Source organism: Oncorhynchus masou, chromosome 18 (genome assembly GCF_036934945.1).
Source record: "Oncorhynchus masou masou isolate Uvic2021 chromosome 18, UVic_Omas_1.1, whole genome shotgun sequence".
Classification (NCBI taxonomy): domain Eukaryota; kingdom Metazoa; phylum Chordata; class Actinopteri; order Salmoniformes; family Salmonidae; genus Oncorhynchus; species Oncorhynchus masou.
The window spans coordinates 38,989,108-39,006,657 of record NC_088229.1 but is presented as its reverse complement, the minus strand read 5'-3'; positions in this window follow the sequence as shown (position 1 = coordinate 39,006,657).

Sequence of the window (17,550 nt, the reverse complement as noted above, 5' to 3'; positions counted from 1 at the left end):
TCTTTGTTTCCGTAAATGTATATAATCAAGCACTTGCGTTTTAAGAGTGTATATTAGGTAGCCTATAGTTTTTAAATGATCAGGCATGGCTCTGCACGTTTAATGATGTCACCAATTCATTTGATTACTCATTCATTCATGTTGGGTTTGATATCTTTACTTCTGCCTGGTCTTAGTCTTACTCACGTCTTACTTTCTGTAGTTCTTGGCCTTCTCCCAAAAATCTGGGTTATAGTCTCCCTCTTCAGTCTTCACCCCTCTGGAAACGGCAGTTATAGGAGAAATGTTCTAAAAATCGAAAACATGTTTTTCATTCTACGTGGTGGATTTTTCTTTTGTCAAACTTTATTGCGACAAAAGATAGAAGCGGTGTTTTTCGAATGATTTATGATTGCCGAATCCTTTTGAAAGTATGTGGAGCACGTGATTTGGTCACGTAACTATAAAGCTCTACTCTACAGTTAATTCTAAATGCATACTGCTTGCTAAATCTATTTTTCAACTATAACAATGGTTTTTTTTGCAGGACATCTTGAGTTTCAAAGTTGCCTGAATTGCTTCCTCTTGCTTTTCTAGTTGACTTGATGCAAGTTTCACCATTCAATTATTTCAGATCTACGGGAGTGCAAATCACGTCGGCCACTGTTTTTATCCACACGACCGTTCAGTCGAAACGCACAATAGCAGGCATTTGTTGCACCTATTTTCTATGCAAACTTTCTAAATGGCGACCCTAAAAAAATACAAAAAGAATCAATGGACAAGTTAATGAAAACGTCTATTTTCCCTTCTCACATTCTCACTTGTATAATTATGTTCCTTTATTCCCCTTCATACACCATGCCTGTTCCCCTTTGATATTCCTTGTTGTAGAACTAAAACACAAATTAGGCTTTTAAACAATTCTTAATTCCAGTGTTATACTCAGTCTACATATGAATTCAATACAGAACTTGGATATGATTACAGGGAAGGACTATACCAATAAAACAAAATATGAGATATATTGATACGTGGTGCAGTTTTGAAAAGGGGAGGAAGGGGATAGTTTTTCACCTATTCATGTTCACAGAAATCCACCTGTTTCTCATAAACCCAGCTGTGTACTCCCATTTCCAGTGTATTCTATTGAGGAAATTCCCCTTGTCAAGTAATATCCATAATAATTCATATGAAAGCAAACACTTTCTTACTTGTATGATTGAGACTGCCAGGCTGATTTAAAGAGGGGATTCCTCTTGCGGGTTTCTGAAGAAGGAATATATGCAATTTCTCAATAAAGAAATGAGTCGGTGAAATAAATGTCTTTCCCAGTTAGATCAGACAGATTACGGTGTCTCGCCCAATGACGCCAAAGACCACCTGCCAACCAGCCACCTGCAGTGTGTGTGTGTGTGTGTGTGTGTGTGTGTGTGTGTGTGTGTGTGTGTGTGTGTGTGTGTGTGTGTGTGTGTGTGTGTGAGAGAGAGAGAGAGACGGAGATTACCGTTGGTGAGCACAGCACAGAAGAGGAAGTAGAAGCTTGGTTCAGGTTAGTTATTTCACAGAACCTACTGCGATTACTCATACCTTTCATACTTCGTTGAATGTGGTATTTGAGAAGTTTCACAGCTGGTTGTATCCCCTGGGTGTATCCCCTGAGAGACACCGTATCGAGGCAAGAGATCAAATACCTCAATGATGTATGTATGTGGCTCATTTGTTGAACATTTCCACGTGGTTCAATATCACTCTCGATCTCATCTTGCCCCGAGGATATGTCTGAGGGTGTGTTATCTAGTTAAGAATTTCCAGAATGTTTAAAAAGCAACTTTCCCCGACTTACTGTGTTGTTACCTGAGGGAGTGTGTCAAATCATATAACATTCCCCTAAGGGTGTGCAGTTTATGCTTTTTATGCAAATACATGTTTTTGCTCTATGAGAGAGAGAGTCGACTCTGTGGAAATCTAGGCTTACGTAGTGCCAAGGTCTGGGATTTCTGAGACTAGCTCCCGGAAGTTTCCACAGTCTCACATGACAAGAAAGGGAAAGCAGCCATGCATCCATCAAACTTTAGTCTGGGAGCTCATTTTTAGGCCAGGTGCTGATGTGCTAAACCCCCGTCCTTCTGGAGGAATAGAGGGAAACACTAGTCTTCCCAGAGTCCTTTGAGAGAAATGTGGCTATTTTCTTCCATTACCAGTGTCACTATACTCATACCAGATTTACACTATAGGGCCAACCTGAATCGTACTACAATGTAAACGGGTTGCAGCACATTTGACAGTAACTTATAAGCAACTAGTGGTAAGGTACTGTATTTCATATTGCAGTACATCTACTGTAATCTAAATACAGTATCAAAGCAAGTACTGTGTAATGACACAGTACAATACCATGGAATTTCCTGCATATACTGTACAAAAGTAAATGCTACTGTAATCGTTATGAGCAAATAATTGAGTGAGTGAATGGAATTCATTGAGGAGAGATGGGGTTTGTATTTCACAGTATTTTACTGTAATTACATGGGATTGGTGCAAGCATGTTGGCTGCTAGGTGGGTCATTCCACCACTACGATGCCTTTTGAGAAGTGTACTTTGGTCAAAAAACAACATTTGATGTCACCTAATTTTATCATTCTGTCATAAAGAGCACATTTTCAACTTGATTTTGTTTTTAAATGCATTTCGAGGTTAAATAAAAATGACTATAGTAAGTCTAAATTATGTGCCAAATAAAGTAACAGGGTTGACAATTTCATCTTAAATCAGCCATGAATCTCTGTGTGACAGGGGGAATGGAAGCTTTTTGTGTGCAACAGGGAGTGGTAATTAAATGCAAGTTTCACCCAAAAAATGTTATTGTCTGTCACGACTTCGGTCAAAGTTGGTCCCTTTCCTTCTTTGGACGGTGTTCGGCGGTTGACGTCACCGGCTTTCTAGACACTACCGATCTATGTTTCATTTTTGTTTTGTTTTGTCTTGATCATACACACCTGGTTTCTATTCCATTAATTATGTTCCTTATTTTAACCCTCTGATTTCCCTCTCTGTTTTGTGTGTTATTGTTTGTCATGTGGGTTCTCGTTGTTCGTGCTTGGGATTATTTGTATTTGTTCCTTGTTGGAATCTTACTTATTTTGGATGATTACTCAGAACTGTGTCCTGTGCCTGACTCTGCATGTTTTCATTTTACCAACGTCCTCACAGAATAATGCACCAACAAATGGAGTCAGCAGGTACAGCCAGCCTCCTCTCCCACACACCACCGGAGTGTGTCCAGCAGCACGCGACCATGTTACAGAGTCTCGGTACAGCCATGGATCGCGTGCTGCAAACCATGTACCGATGGGAGAGTGGGGGTTTTCCGGTTCACCCATCAGCACCTTCCCAGCTCTCACATCAACCGATCCAAAGATCCATACTTCCTTCATCAGAATCCAGTGGGATTAGCCTCTCGCTCCCGGGAGCATATGATGGAACGGCTGCCGGGTGCCAGGGGTTCCTACTCCAGCTGGAGCTCTACCTGGCAGCTGTTCAGCCAGCTCCCTCAGGACGCGAGAGAGTGAGCGCCTTCATCTCTTGTCTGACTGGAAAAGCACTGGTCTGGGCCAACGCCATCTGAGGAGAAGAAGGCCCGACGTTGGACAACTACGTTTCGATCATCCACCTGAGGAGAGAGCGGCGGGGGAACGTTTGTTCCATTTTAGACAAGGGATGAGGAGCGCTCATGAGTTCGCTCTGGATTTTAGAACTGTGGCCGCTGGCGCAGGATTGAACGAGTGGGCCCTGATCGACCGCTACAGGTGTAGTTTACGTGAGGACGTTCGTAGGGAGTTAGCCTGCAGGGACACCACCCTTAATCTGGACCAGCTGGTGGACCTATCCATCCGGCTGGACAACCTGTTGGCATCCCGCGGACGTCCAAATCGGGGTCCGTCAGTTCCATCCCCTAGCACCTCTATGCACCCCTATGGAGATGGGAGGTGCTGCTATGAGGGGGACTGGACGGGGGACCGTTCCCTGCACCAACTGTGGCCGCAGAGGACACACTGCTGGTCAGTGCTGGGGAGGTTTCCCAAGTAATCGAGGTGGCAGGCGGAGCACTGGTGGATCATCTCAGGTGAGTAGGCACACACCTCACCCAGAGCTCCCAGTTGCACACATGTGGTTGTATGTAGCCTTTCCTGAGTTTTCCCAGCATAAGGCGCTAGTAGATTCAGGCATAGCTGGGAACTTTATTGATCGTACCTTTGCACTTAGTTTAGGGATTCCTATTGTTCCTGTTGATGTCCCCTTCCCTGTACATGCCTTAGATAGTCGTCCGTTGGGGTCAGGGCTAATCAGGGACGTCACAGTTCCACTCCGTATGATAACGCAGGAGAATCATAAGGAGAGAATTAGTCTCTTTCTGATCGACTCCTCTTGTTGTGTTGGACCTTCCCTGGTTGGTCTCTCATGATCGTATTATTTTGTGGCAACAGAGGGCTCTCAAGGGATGGTCTCGTCAGTGTTCAGGGAGGTGTGTAGGTGTTTCCATAGGTGTAACTATGGTGGAGAGTCCAAACCAGGTCTCCACCATGCACATTCCCCCTGAATATGCCGATTTGGCTCTCGCCTTCTGTAAAAAGAAGGCGACTTTATTACCACCCCATCGACGGGGGGATTGTGCGATAAATCTTCTGGTAGATGCTGCACTTCCCAGGAGTCACGTGTCACAGGAGGAGACGGTGGCTATGGAAACATATGTCACCGAACCTCTGGGACAGGAATGCATTCGGCCTTCCACTTCACCTGTCTCCTCGAGTTTCTTTTTTGTGAAGACGGGTGGAGGTTTGCGCCCGTGTATTGACTATCGAGGTTTGAATCAGATCACGATAAAATACAGTTACCCACTACCTCTCATAGCCAGTATGACAGAGTCATTGTACGGGGCACGCTTCTTCGCAAAATTGGACCTCAGGAGCGCTTACAACCTGGTGCGTATAAAGGGAGGGGATGAGTGGAAGACGGCTTTTAACACTACATCTGGGCACTATGAATATCTAGTCATGCCGTACAGGTTAATGAATGCTCCATCAGTTTTCCAATCTTTTGTAGACAAGTTTTTCAGGGACCTGCACGGGCAGGGTGTAGTGGTGTATATAGATGACATTCTAATATACTCCGCTACACGCGCCGAGCATGTGTCTCTGGTCCGCAGGGTGCTTGGTTGACTGTTGGAGCATGACCTGTACATCAAGGTTGAGAATTGTCTGTTCTTCCAACAGTCCATCTCCTTCCTAGGGTACCGCCTGTCCGAGTCAGGGGTAGAGATGGAGATGACCGCATTTCAGCCATGCGTAATTGGCCGATTCCAACCACGGTAAAGGAGGTGCAGTGGTTCTTAGGGTTTGCCAACTACTACTGGAGATTTATCCGGGGTTTCGGTCAGGTTGCGGCTCCCATTACCTCCTTGCTGAAGGGGGGACCAGTGCGACTGCAGTGGTCAGCTGGGGCGGACAGGGCTTTTTGTCACCTGAAGGCTCTGTTTACCTCGGCTCCTGTGCTGGCTCATCCTGATCCCTCCTTAGCGTTCATAGTAGAGGTGGACGCGTCCGAGGCTGGGATAGGAGCTGTGCTGTCTCAATGCTTGGGTACACCACTAAAGCTCCGCCCCTGCGCCTTGTTTTCGAAGAGGTTCAGCCCGGCGGAGCGAACTATGATGTGGGGGACCGGGAGCTGTTGGCTGTTGTCAGGGCACTGAAAGCGTGGAGACATTGGATTGAGGGGGCTAAACACCCTTTCCTCATTTGGACTGACCACTGCAATCTGGAGTACATTTGGGCAGCTAGGAGACTGAACCCTCGCCAGACGAGGTCGGCCATGTTTTTCACCGCTTTGTTTTCACTCTATCCTACAGACCAGGTTCCCAGAATGTGGTGGCACCGGTGGTATGAGAGGTGGGCATCGAGCGGGCGTCACGTGCAGAGCCCACTCCCCCACAGTGTCCAGTTGGGCGTCTGTACGTTCCGTTTGATGTCCGCAATCGTTTGATCTGTTGGTCCCACACATCACCCTATTCGGGCCATCCTGGCATCGGTCGGACAGTGTGCTGTCTTGCTGGGAAGTACTGGTGGCCTACTTTAGTTAAGGACGTGAGGGTTTATGTTTCCTCCTGTTCGGTGTGCGCACAGTGCAAGGCACCTAGACACCTGCCCAGAGGGAAATTACAGCCTCTTTCACAACAGCCTCTTTTCTCTTTCTTCGCCTGCCCTGCCGGGAAACTGGGTCCGCGGTTTGTGGGGCCATTTAAAGTCCTGAGGAGATTGAACAAGGTCGGCGCACTGCTGGAGCCGCACGTCAAGGGGGAGGGGGGGGTACTGTCACGACTTTGGCCTAAGTTGGTCCCTCTCCTTCTTCAGGTGGTGTTCGGTGGTCGACGGCACCGGCTTTCTAAACACCACCGATCTATGTTTTATTTGTCTTGATCATACACACCTGGTTTCTATTCCATTAATTATGTTCCTTATTTAAACCTCTGATTTCCCTCTGTTTTGTGCGTTATTGTTTGTCATGTGGGTTCTCGTTGTTTGTGCTTGGGATTATTTGTATTTGTTCCTTGTTGGAATCTTACTTATTTTGGATGATTACTCAGAACTGTGTCCTGCGCCTGACTCTGCATTTTTTCATTTTACCAACGTCCTCACATTGTCAACATGTCTAGCCTGACTTTGGGTAACAGGGTTGAAGTGTTATGCTCAGTTGTCTACCACAAAACACCAGAAAAATGCAAAAAGGAGTAGAACCAGTTCACCTGCTTTCACACTTTGAGTTTACGTTTTAGATGTTAAATATTTATTTTGAAAAAAATATTTATAAATAAATAGTTTCACTTGTAGTAGAGTTCAGTTCACATAACAGGGTTGATTTAAAATGAGGGACAAACATAAAAAAATGTTTACCTTAAAACTAATCACATGAAATGAATAATAATCTTGTCTTTGTCTAAGCAACCAAATAACTAGGGCTTTACAATGATGGTGAACTGTTGGGGTTAACCTTTTACTGCAGTGGGCTAAATCAGGGTCACACAGTGTTTCTTGGTCTAAAACCAATCTACGTTGAAACAGAAGTATACACCTCACACACGTGGTTATGGGCTTGAAATGTATTACATTTTGAGTTTGCATCCCAATATTACACTTTATATCCAGTACCAGTCAAATATTTGGTACTTATTCAAGGGTTTTTCTTTATTTTGACAATTTTCTACATTGTAGAATAATAGTGAAGACATAAATTATGAAATAACACATATGGAATCATGTAGTTACCCAAAAAGTGTTAAACAAATAAAAATATATTAGATATGAGATTCTTCAAAGTAGCCACCCTTTGCCTTGGCATTCTCTCAACCACTTTCATGAGGAATGCTTTTCCAACAGTCTTGAAGGAGTTCACACATATGCTGAGCAGTTGTTGGCTGCTTTTCCTTCACTCTGCAGTCCAACTCATCCCAAACCATCTCAATTGGGTTGATGTCGGGTGATTGTGGAGGTCAGGTCATCTGATGCAGCACTCCATCACTCTCCTTCTTGGTCAAATAGCACCTTACACAGCCTGGAGGTGTGTTTTGGGTTTTGTCCTGTTGAAAAACAAATGATAGTCCCACTAAGCGCAAACCAGATGGGATGGCGTATTGCTGCAGAATGCTATGGTAGCAATGCTGGTTAAAGAGTGCCTTGAATTCTAAATAAATCACTGAAAGTGTCACCAGCAAACCACCACCAAACATCACACCTTCTCCATGCGTCATGGTGGGAACTACACATGCGGAGATCATCCGTTCACCTATACTGCATCTCACAAAGACACAGCGGTTGGAACAAAATAATATTGGACTCATCAGCCATAGGGCAGATTTCCACAGTCTAATGCCCATTGCCTGGGTTTCTTGGCCCAAGCAAGTCTCTTTTTCTTATTGGTGTCCTTTACTAGTGGTTTCTTTCAGTAATTCAACCATGAAGGCTTGATTCACACAGTCTCCTATGAACAGCCCATGTTGAGATGTGTCTGTTAGTTGAACTCTGTGAAGCATTTATTTGGGTTGCAATCTGAGGTGCAGTTAATTCTAATGAACTTATCATCTGCAGCAGAGGTAACTCGGTCTTCCTTTCCTGTTTCTTCATAGTGCTTGATGATTTTTGCGACTGCACTTGAAGAAACTTTGCACTTGACTGACCTTCACGTCTTAAAGTAATGGACTGTCATTTCTCTTTGCTTATTTAAGCTATTCTTGCCATAATATGGACTTGGTCTTTTACTTGGTCTTTTGAGGGCGCGGCTGGGGATGCTGTCTGCGCCTGCAGCCTTGCGAGGGTTGACACTTTTAAATGTTTTCCTCACGTCGGCTGCAGTGAAGGAGAGTCCACATGTTTTGGTTGCGGGCCTTGTCCGTGGCACTGTATTGTCCTCAAAGCGGGCAAAAAAGTTATTTAGTCTGCCTGGGAGCAAGACATCCTGGTCCGTGACGGGGCTGGTTTTCTTTTTGTATTCCGTGATTGACTGTAGACCCTGCCACATACCTCTTGTGACTGAGCCGTTGAATTGAGATTCTACTTTGTCTCTATACTGATTGCCTAGCGGAGGGAATAGCTACACTGTTTGTATTCGGTCATGTTTCCGGTCACCTTGCCCTGAAAGCAGTGGTTCGCGCTTTCAGTTTCACGCGAATGCTGCCATCAATCCACGGTTTCTGGTTTGGGAATGTTTTAATCATTGCTATGGGAACGACATCTTCAACGCACGTTCTAATGAACTCGCTCACCGAATCAGCGTATTCGTCAATTTTGTTGTTTGATGCAATACGAAACATAGCCCAGTCCACGTGATGGAAGCAGTCTTGGAGTGTGGAATCAGCTTGGTCGGACCAGCATTGAACAGACCTCAGCGCGGGAGCTTCTTGTTTTAGTTTCTGTCTGAAGGCAGGGATCAACAAAATGGAGTCGTGGTCAGCTTTTCCGAAAGGAGAGCGGGGCAGGGCCTTATATGCGTCGCGGAAGTTAGAATAGCAATGGTCCAAGGTTTTTCCAGCCCTGGTTGAGCAATCGATATGCTGATACAATTTAGGGAGTCTTGTTTTCAGATTAGCCTTGTTAAAATCCCCAGCTACAATGAATGCAGCATCAGTATATATGGATTCCAGTTTGCAAAGAGTCAAATAAAGTTTGTTCAGAGCCATCGATGTGTCTGCTTGGGGGGGAATATATACGGCTGTGATTATAATCGAAGAGAATTCCCTTGGTAGATAATGCGGTCGACATTTGATTGTGAGGAATTCTAAATCAGGTGAACAGAAGGACTTGAGTTCCTGTATGTTGTTGTGGCCACACCACGTCTTGTTATCCATGAAGCATACGCCCCCGCTCCTCTTCTTACCAGAAAGATGTTTGTAACTGTCGGCGCGATGCGTGGAGAAACCAGTTGGTTGCACCGACTCCGATAGCGTCTCTCCAGTGAGCCATGTTTCCGTGAAGCAAAGAACGTTACAGTCTCTGATGTCCCTCTGGAATGCTACCCTTGCTCGGATTTCATCAACCTTGTTGTCAAGAGACTGGACATTGGCGAGAAGAATGCTCGGGAGTGGTGCACGATGTGCTCGTCTCCGGAGTCTGACCAGAAGACCGCTTCGTTTCCGCCTTTTACGAAGTCGTTTTTTTGGGTCGCCAGCTGGGATCCATTCCGTTGTCCTGGGTGAAAGGCAGAACACAGGAGCCACTTCGCGAAAGTCATATTCTTGGTCGTACTGATGGTGAGTTGACGCTGCTCTTATATTCCGTAGTTCTTCTCGACTGTATGTAATGAAACCTTAGATGACCTGAGGTACCAATATAAGAAATAACACGTAAAAAAAACTGCATAGTTTCCTAGGAACGCGAAGCGAGGAGGCCATCTCTGTCGGCGCCGGAAGTATTGGCCAGTCTGAGATATGACTTTATAACTTTTTTAACAAGGCACACCTGTTAATTGAAACGCATTCCAGGTGAATATCTCATGAAGCTGGTTGAGAGAATGCCAATCGTGTGCAAAGCTGTCATCAAGTCAAAGGGTGGCTACTTTGAAGAATCTCAAATATAAAATATATTTTGATTTGTTTACACCTTTTTGGTTACTATTTGTTTCCATGTGTGTTATTTAATAGTTTTGATGTCTTCACTATTATTATACAATGTAGAAAATAGTAAAAAAATAAAGAAACCCTTGAATGAGTAGGTGTGTCCAAGCTTTTGACTGGTACTGTACATCACAGAAGACTGAAATATAACAAAACCCTTTGACATAGAAACAGGAATTTCTACAAGTAAAAAAAACAACAATGTTCATTAATGATGATATTCTGAAGAATATTAATAATGTTAAGACTGCAGGAAAGGGGATATGTGGGTTCAAATCTTCCTATAAGTCACAGATGGTGCACGGTGGGACATGTCAATATGCTGAATTTATTCATAGAAAAGACTTACAGCAGAAGTAGAACTAACATTGCACATCAATGGTGTGGACGTACTGAATAGTACTGAATAGTACTGAATAGTTTAGACGCAAACCAAAAGGAGGTTGAGGAACTTCTCCAGAAAATTTCTGGTTTAATTCATATAAAACTTGAGGAAGAGTGTTATGATATTATTTTCCTTAAAAATCAGGTAAAACTTGCTGCAACACAACTACAGTTGGCAATTGACTATTTCAGACGGGGAAAACCCCTGGCCTTGATGGCATTCCAATAGAAATATACTGAACAAAAATATAAATGCAACATTTTTAAAGAGTTACAGTTAATAGAAGGAAATCAGTCCATTGAAATAAATGCATTAGACCTTAATCTATAGATTTCACATGAATGGGCAGAGGTGCAGCCATGGGTGGGGCTGGGAGGGCATAGGCCCTCCCACTGGGGAGCCAGGCCCAACCACTCAGAATTAGTTTTTCTCCACAAAGGGGCTTTATGAAGGACATAAATACTCCTCAGCACCCCCTTTCCCCCTCCTCAGATGTTTCCCCAGGTGAAGAAGCTGGATGTGGATGTCCTGGGCTGGCATTGTTACACGTGGTCTGCGGTTGTGAGGCCAGTTGGATGTACACTGCTCAAAAAAATAAAGGGAACACTAAAATAACACTTCCCAGATATGAATGAATGAAATATTCTTATTAAATACTTTTTCTTTACATAGTTGAATGTGCTGACAACAAAATCACACAAATATTATCAATGGAAATCAAATTTATCAACACATGGAGGTCTGGATTTGGAGTCACACTCAAAATGAAAGTGGAAAACCACACTACAGGATGATCCAACTTTGATGTAATGTCCTTAAAACAAGTCAAAATGAGGCTCAGTAGTGTGTGTGGCCTCCACGTGCCTGTATGACCTCCCTATAACACCTGGGCATGCTCCTGATGAGGTGGCGGATGGTCTCCTGAGGGATCTCATTTAACATTTACATTTAAGTCATTTAGCAGACGCTCTTATCCAGAGCGACTTACAAATTGGTGAATTCACCTTCTGACATCAGTGTAACAGCCACTTTACAATAGTGCATCTAAATCATTTAAGGGGGGTGAGAAGGATTGCTTTATCCTATCCTAGGTATTCCTTGAAGAGGTGGGGTTTCAGGTGTCTCCGGAAGGTGGTGATTGACTCCGCTGTCCTGGCGTCGTGAGGGAGTTTGTTCCACCATTGGGGGGCCAGAGCAGCGAACAGTTTTGACTGGGCTGAGCGGGAACTGTACTTCCTCAGTGGTAGGGAGGCGAGCAGGCCAGAGGTGGATGAACGCAGTGCCCTTGTTTGGGTGTAGGGCCTGATCAGAGCCTGGAGGTACTGCGGTGCCGTTCCCCTCACAGCTCCGTAGGCAAGCACCATGGTCTTGTAGCGGATGCGAGCTTCAACTGGAAGCCAGTGGAGAGAGCGGAGGAGCGGGGTGACGTGAGAGAACTTGGGAAGGTTGAACACCAGACGGGCTGCGGCGTTCTGGATGAGTTGTAGGGGTTTAATGGCACAGGCAGGGAGCCCAGCCAACAGCGAGTTGCAGTAATCCAGACGGGAGATGACAAGTGCCTGGATTAGGACCTGCGCCGCTTCCTGTGTGAGGCAGGGGCGAACTCTGCGGATGTTGTAGAGCATGAACCTACAGGAACGGGCCACCGCCTTGATGTTAGTTGAGAACGACAGGGTGTTGTCCAGGATCACGCCAAGGTTCTTAGCGCTCTGGGAGGAGGAAACAATGGAGTTGTCAACCGTGATGGCGAGATCATGGAACGGGCAGTCCTTCCCCGGGAGGAAGAGCAGCTCCGTCTTGCCGAGGTTCAGCTTGAGGTGGTGATCCGTCATCCACACTGATATGTCTGCCAGACATGCAGAGATGCGATTCGCCACCTGGTCATCAGAAGGGGGAAAGGAGAAGATTAATTGTGTGTCGTCTGCATAGCAATGATAGGAGAGACCATGTGAGGTTATGACAGAGCCAAGTGACTTGGTGTATAGCGAGAATAGGAGAGGGCCTAGAACAGAGCCCTGGGGGACACCAGTGGTGAGAGCGCGTGGCGAGGAGACAGATTCTCGCCACGCCACCTGGTAGGAGCGACCTGTCAGGTAGGACGCAATCCAAGCGTGGGCCGCACCGGAGATGCCCAACTCGGAGAGGGTGGAGAGGAGGATCTGATGGTTCACAGTGTCGAAGGCAGCCGATAGGTCTAGAAGGATGAGAGCAGAGGAGAGAGAGTTAGCTTTAGCAGTGCGGAGCGCCTCCGTGATACAGAGAAGAGCAGTCTCAGTTGAATGACTAGTCTTGAAACCTGACTGATTTGGATCAAGAAGGTCATTCTGAGAGAGATAGCGGGAGAGCTGGCCAAGGACGGCACGTTCAAGAGTTTTGGAGAGAAAAGAAAGAAGGGATACTGGTCTGTAGTTGTTGACATCGGAGGGATCGAGTGTAGGTTTTTTCAGAAGGGGTGCAACTCTCGCTCTCTTGAAGACGGAAGGGACGTAGCCAGCGGTCAGGGATGAGTTGATGAGCGAGGTGAGGTAAGGGAGAAGGTCTCCGGAAATGGTCTGGAGAAGAGAGGAGGGGATAGGGTCAAGCGGGCAGGTTGTTGGGCGGCCGGCCGTCACAAGAAGCGAGATTTCATCTGGAGAGAGAGGGGAGAAAGAGGTCAGAGCACAGGGTAGGGCAGTGTGAGCAGAACCAGCGGTGTCGTTTGACTTAGCAAACGAGGATCGGATGTCGTCGACCTTCTTTTCAAAATGGTTGACGAAGTCATCTGCAGAGAGGGAGGAGGGGGGAGGGGGAGGAGGATTCAGGAGGGAGGAGAAGGTGGCAAAGAGCTTCCTAGGGTTAGAGGCAGATGCTTGGAATTTAGAGTGGAAGAAAGTGGCTTTAGCAGCAGAGACAGAGGAGGAAAATGTAGAGAGGAGGGAGTGAAAGGATGCCAGGTCCGCAGGGAGGCGAGTTTTCCTCCATTTCCGCTCGGCTGCCCGGAGCACTGTTCTGTGAGCTCGCAGTGAGTCGTCGAGCCACGGAGCGGGAGGGGAGGACCGAGCCGGCCTGGAGGATAGGGGACATAGAGAGTCAAAGGATGCAGAAAGGGAAGAGAGGAGGGTTGAGGAGGCAGAATCAGGAGATAGGTTGGAGAAGGTATGAGCAGAGGGAAGAGATGATAGGATGGAAGAGGAGAGAGTAGCGGGGGAGAGAGAGCGAAGGTTGGGACGGCGCGATACCATCCGAGTAGGGGCAGTGTGGGAAGTGTTGGATGAGAGCGAGAGGGAAAAGGATACAAGGTAGTGGTCGGAGACTTGGAGGGGAGTTGCAATGAGGTTAGTGGAAGAACAGCATCTAGTAAAGATGAGGTCGAGTGTATTGCCTGCCTTGTGAGTAGGGGGGGAAGGTGAGAGGGTGAGGTCAAAAGAGGAGAGGAGTGGAAAGAAGGAGGAAGAGAGGAATGAGTCAAAGGTAGACGTGGGGAGGTTAAAGTCGCCCAGGACTGTGAGAGGTGAGCCGTCCTCAGGAAAGGAGCTTATCAAGGCATCAAGCTCATTGATGAACTCTCCGAGGGAACCTGGAGGGCGATAAATGATAAGGATGCTAAGCTTGAAAGGGCTGGTAACTGTGACAGCATGGAATTCAAAGGAGGCGATAGACAGATGGGTAAGGGGAGAAAGAGAGAATGACCACTTGGGAGAGATGAGGATCCCGGTGCCACCACCCCGCTGACCAGAAGCTCTCGGGGTGTGCGAGAACACGTGGGCGGACGAAGAGAGAGCAGTAGGAGTAGCAGTGTTGTCTGTGGTGATCCATGTTTCCGTCAGTGCCAAGAAGTCGAGGGACTGGAGGGAGGCATAGGCTGAGATGAACTCTGCCTTGTTGGCCGCAGATCGGCAGTTCCAGAGGCTACCGGAGACCTGGAACTCCACGTGGGTCGTGCGCGCTGGGACCACCAGATTAGGGTGGCCGCGGCCACGCGGTGTGGAGCGTTTGTATGGTCTGTGCAGAGAGGAGAGAACAGGGATAGATAGACACATAGTTGACAGGCTACAGAAGAGGCTACGCTAATGCAAAGGAGATTGGAATGACAAGTGGACTACACTTATCGAATGTTCAGAACGTTAAGCTTACGTAGCAAGAATCTTATTGACTAAAATGATTGAAATGATACAGTACTGCTGGAGTAGGCTAGCTGGCAGTGGCTACGTTGTTGACACTACACTAATCAAGTCGTTCCGTCGAATGTAATAGTTTCTACAGTGCTGCTATTCGGGGCTAGCTGGCTAGCTAGCAGTGTTGATTACGTAACGTTACGTTAAAAGAACGACAATAGCTGGCTAGCTAACCTAGAAAATCGCTCCAGACTACACAATTGTCTTAGATACAAAGACGGCTATGTAGCTAGCTAGCTACGATCAAACAAATCAAACCGTTGTACTGTAATGAAGTGAAATGAAAATGTGATACTACCTGTGGAGCGAGGCGGAATGTTGACCGGGTTGTTGAAGTTCAATTCGGAAGACGTTGGCTAGCTGTTGGCTAGCTAGCTAGCAGTGACTCCTACGTTAAGGACGACAAATAGCTGGCTAGCTAACCTCGGTAAATTAAGATAATCACTCTAAGTCTACACACTCTAAACTACACAATTACCTTGGATACGAAGACAGCAAAGACAACTATGTAGCTAGCTAACACTACACTAATCGAGTCGTTGAGTGTAATAGTTTCTACAGTGCTAGTGGACGTTAGCTAGCTGCTGTGCTAGTGGACGTTAGCTAGCTGCTGGGCAGAAAGCAGTGATGACTACGTTAGGACGACGAAATACGATAATTACGCAATTATCTTTGATACAAAGACGGCTATGTAGCTAGCTAAGAAGAAATTGCTAAGATTAGACAAATCAAACCGTTGTACTATAATGAAATGTAATGAAAAGTTATACTACCCGCGGACCGAAGTGTCCACTCACCCACTGTGACTTGCCAATGGGAGGCAGTCGTGTGCCACATACAGTGGGCAGCAGTAAGGATCCAATCTCCTCCCAGACCTGGACTAAAGCACCCGCCAACTCCTGGACAGTCTGTGGTGCAACGTGGCGTTGGTGCATGGAGCGAGACATGATGTCCCAGATGTGCTCAATTGGATTCAGGTCTGGGGAACGGGCGGGCCAGTCCATAGCATCAATGCCTTCCTCTTGCAAGAACTGCTGACACACTCCAGCCACATGAGGTCTAGCATTGTCTTGCATTAGGAGGAGCCCAGGGCCAACCGCACCAGCATATGGTCTCACAAGGGGTCTGAGGATCTCATCTCGGTACCTAATGGCAGTCAGGCTACCTCTGGCGAGCACATGGAGGGCTGTGCGGCCCCCCAAAGAAATGCCACCCCACACCATGACTGACCCACAGCCAAACCGGTCATACTGGAGGATGTTGCAGGCAGCAGAACGTTCTCCACGGCGTCTCCAGACTCTGTCACGTCTGTCACATGTGCTCAGTGTGAACCTGCTTTCATCTGTGAAGAGCACAGGGCGCCAGTGGCGAATTTACCAATCTTGTTGTTCTCTGGCAAATGCCAAACGTCCTGCACGGTGTTGAGCTGTAAGCACAACCCCCACCTGTGGACGTCGGGCCCTCATACCACCCTCATGGAGTCTGTTTCTGACCGTTTGAGCAGACACATGCACATTTGTGGCCTGCTGGAGGTCATTTTGCAGGGCTCTTTCAGTGCTCCTCCTGCTCCTCCTTGCACAAAGGTGGAGGTAGCGGTCCTGTTGCTGGGTTGTTGCCCTCCAACGGCCTCCTCCACGTCTCGTGATGTACTGGCCTGTCTCCTGGTAGCGCCTCCATGCTCTGGACACTACGCTGACAGACACAGCAAACCTTCTTGCCACAGCTCGCATTGATGTGCCATCCTGGATGAGCTGCACTACCTGAGCCACTTGTGTGGGTTGTAGACTCCGTCTCATGCTACCACTCGAGTGAAAGCACCGCCAGCATTCAAAAGTGACCAAAACATCAGCCAGGAAGCATAGGAACTGAGAAGTGGTCTGTGGTCCCCACCTGCAGAACCACTCCTTTATTGGGGGTGTCTTGCTAATTGCCTATAATTTCCACCTGTTGTCTATTCCATTTGCACAACAGCATGTGAAATTTATTGTCAATCAGTGTTGCTTCCTAAGTGGACAGTTTGATTTCACAGAAGTTTGATTGACTTGGAGTTACATTGTGTTGTTTAAGTGTTCCCTTTATTTTTTTTAGCAGTGTACATGACAAATTCTCAAAACAACGTTGGATGCGGCTTATGGTAGAAAAATTAACATTCAATTCTCTGACAACAGTTCTGTTGGGTGTTCCTGCAGTCAGCATGCCAATTGCACACTCCCTCAAAACTTGTGGCATTGTGTTGTGTGACAAAACTGCACATTTTAGAGTGGCCTTTTATTGTCTCCAACACAAGGTGCACCTATGTAATAAGCATGCTATTTAATCAGCTTCTTGAAATGCCACATCTGTCAGGTGGACGGATTATCTTGTCAAAGGAGAAATGCTGTCTAACAGGGATGTAAACTAATTTGTGCACAACATCTATTCATTAGAGTGCAACTTTCAACAATCTACCGATATAAATAGATTTTGTTGGACAAATATGACTCACTGATCTGTATCAGTTCATATCGTTCTATCTGCAACAATCGGAAAGTTTCACCAAACTGATTTAACCACAGTTCGTTGAAAACAATCCTGAAAACAACCTGATTAGACACAAGAAAAGTTCAATTCTCTTTTGGTTTTGATGTCTTTTGTCTCCATCTGTAGGAGGAGTGGGGCAACAGACAGAAACAAAGGCACTTCCAGAAAGTAGAGACCCTAAGACCCTCAATCCCTGGACACTTCCCTTACACTTTCCCTCTACTCCCTGGAATTTCAAAATTTCTGACTGATATGGGATCTTCCAACTGTATTGCAAAAGTATGGCTTCTGTAGCACTACCGTGTAGATAACTTCCTCCCGGTATCATCTGAGTTTCCTTTTCTATGAGCCA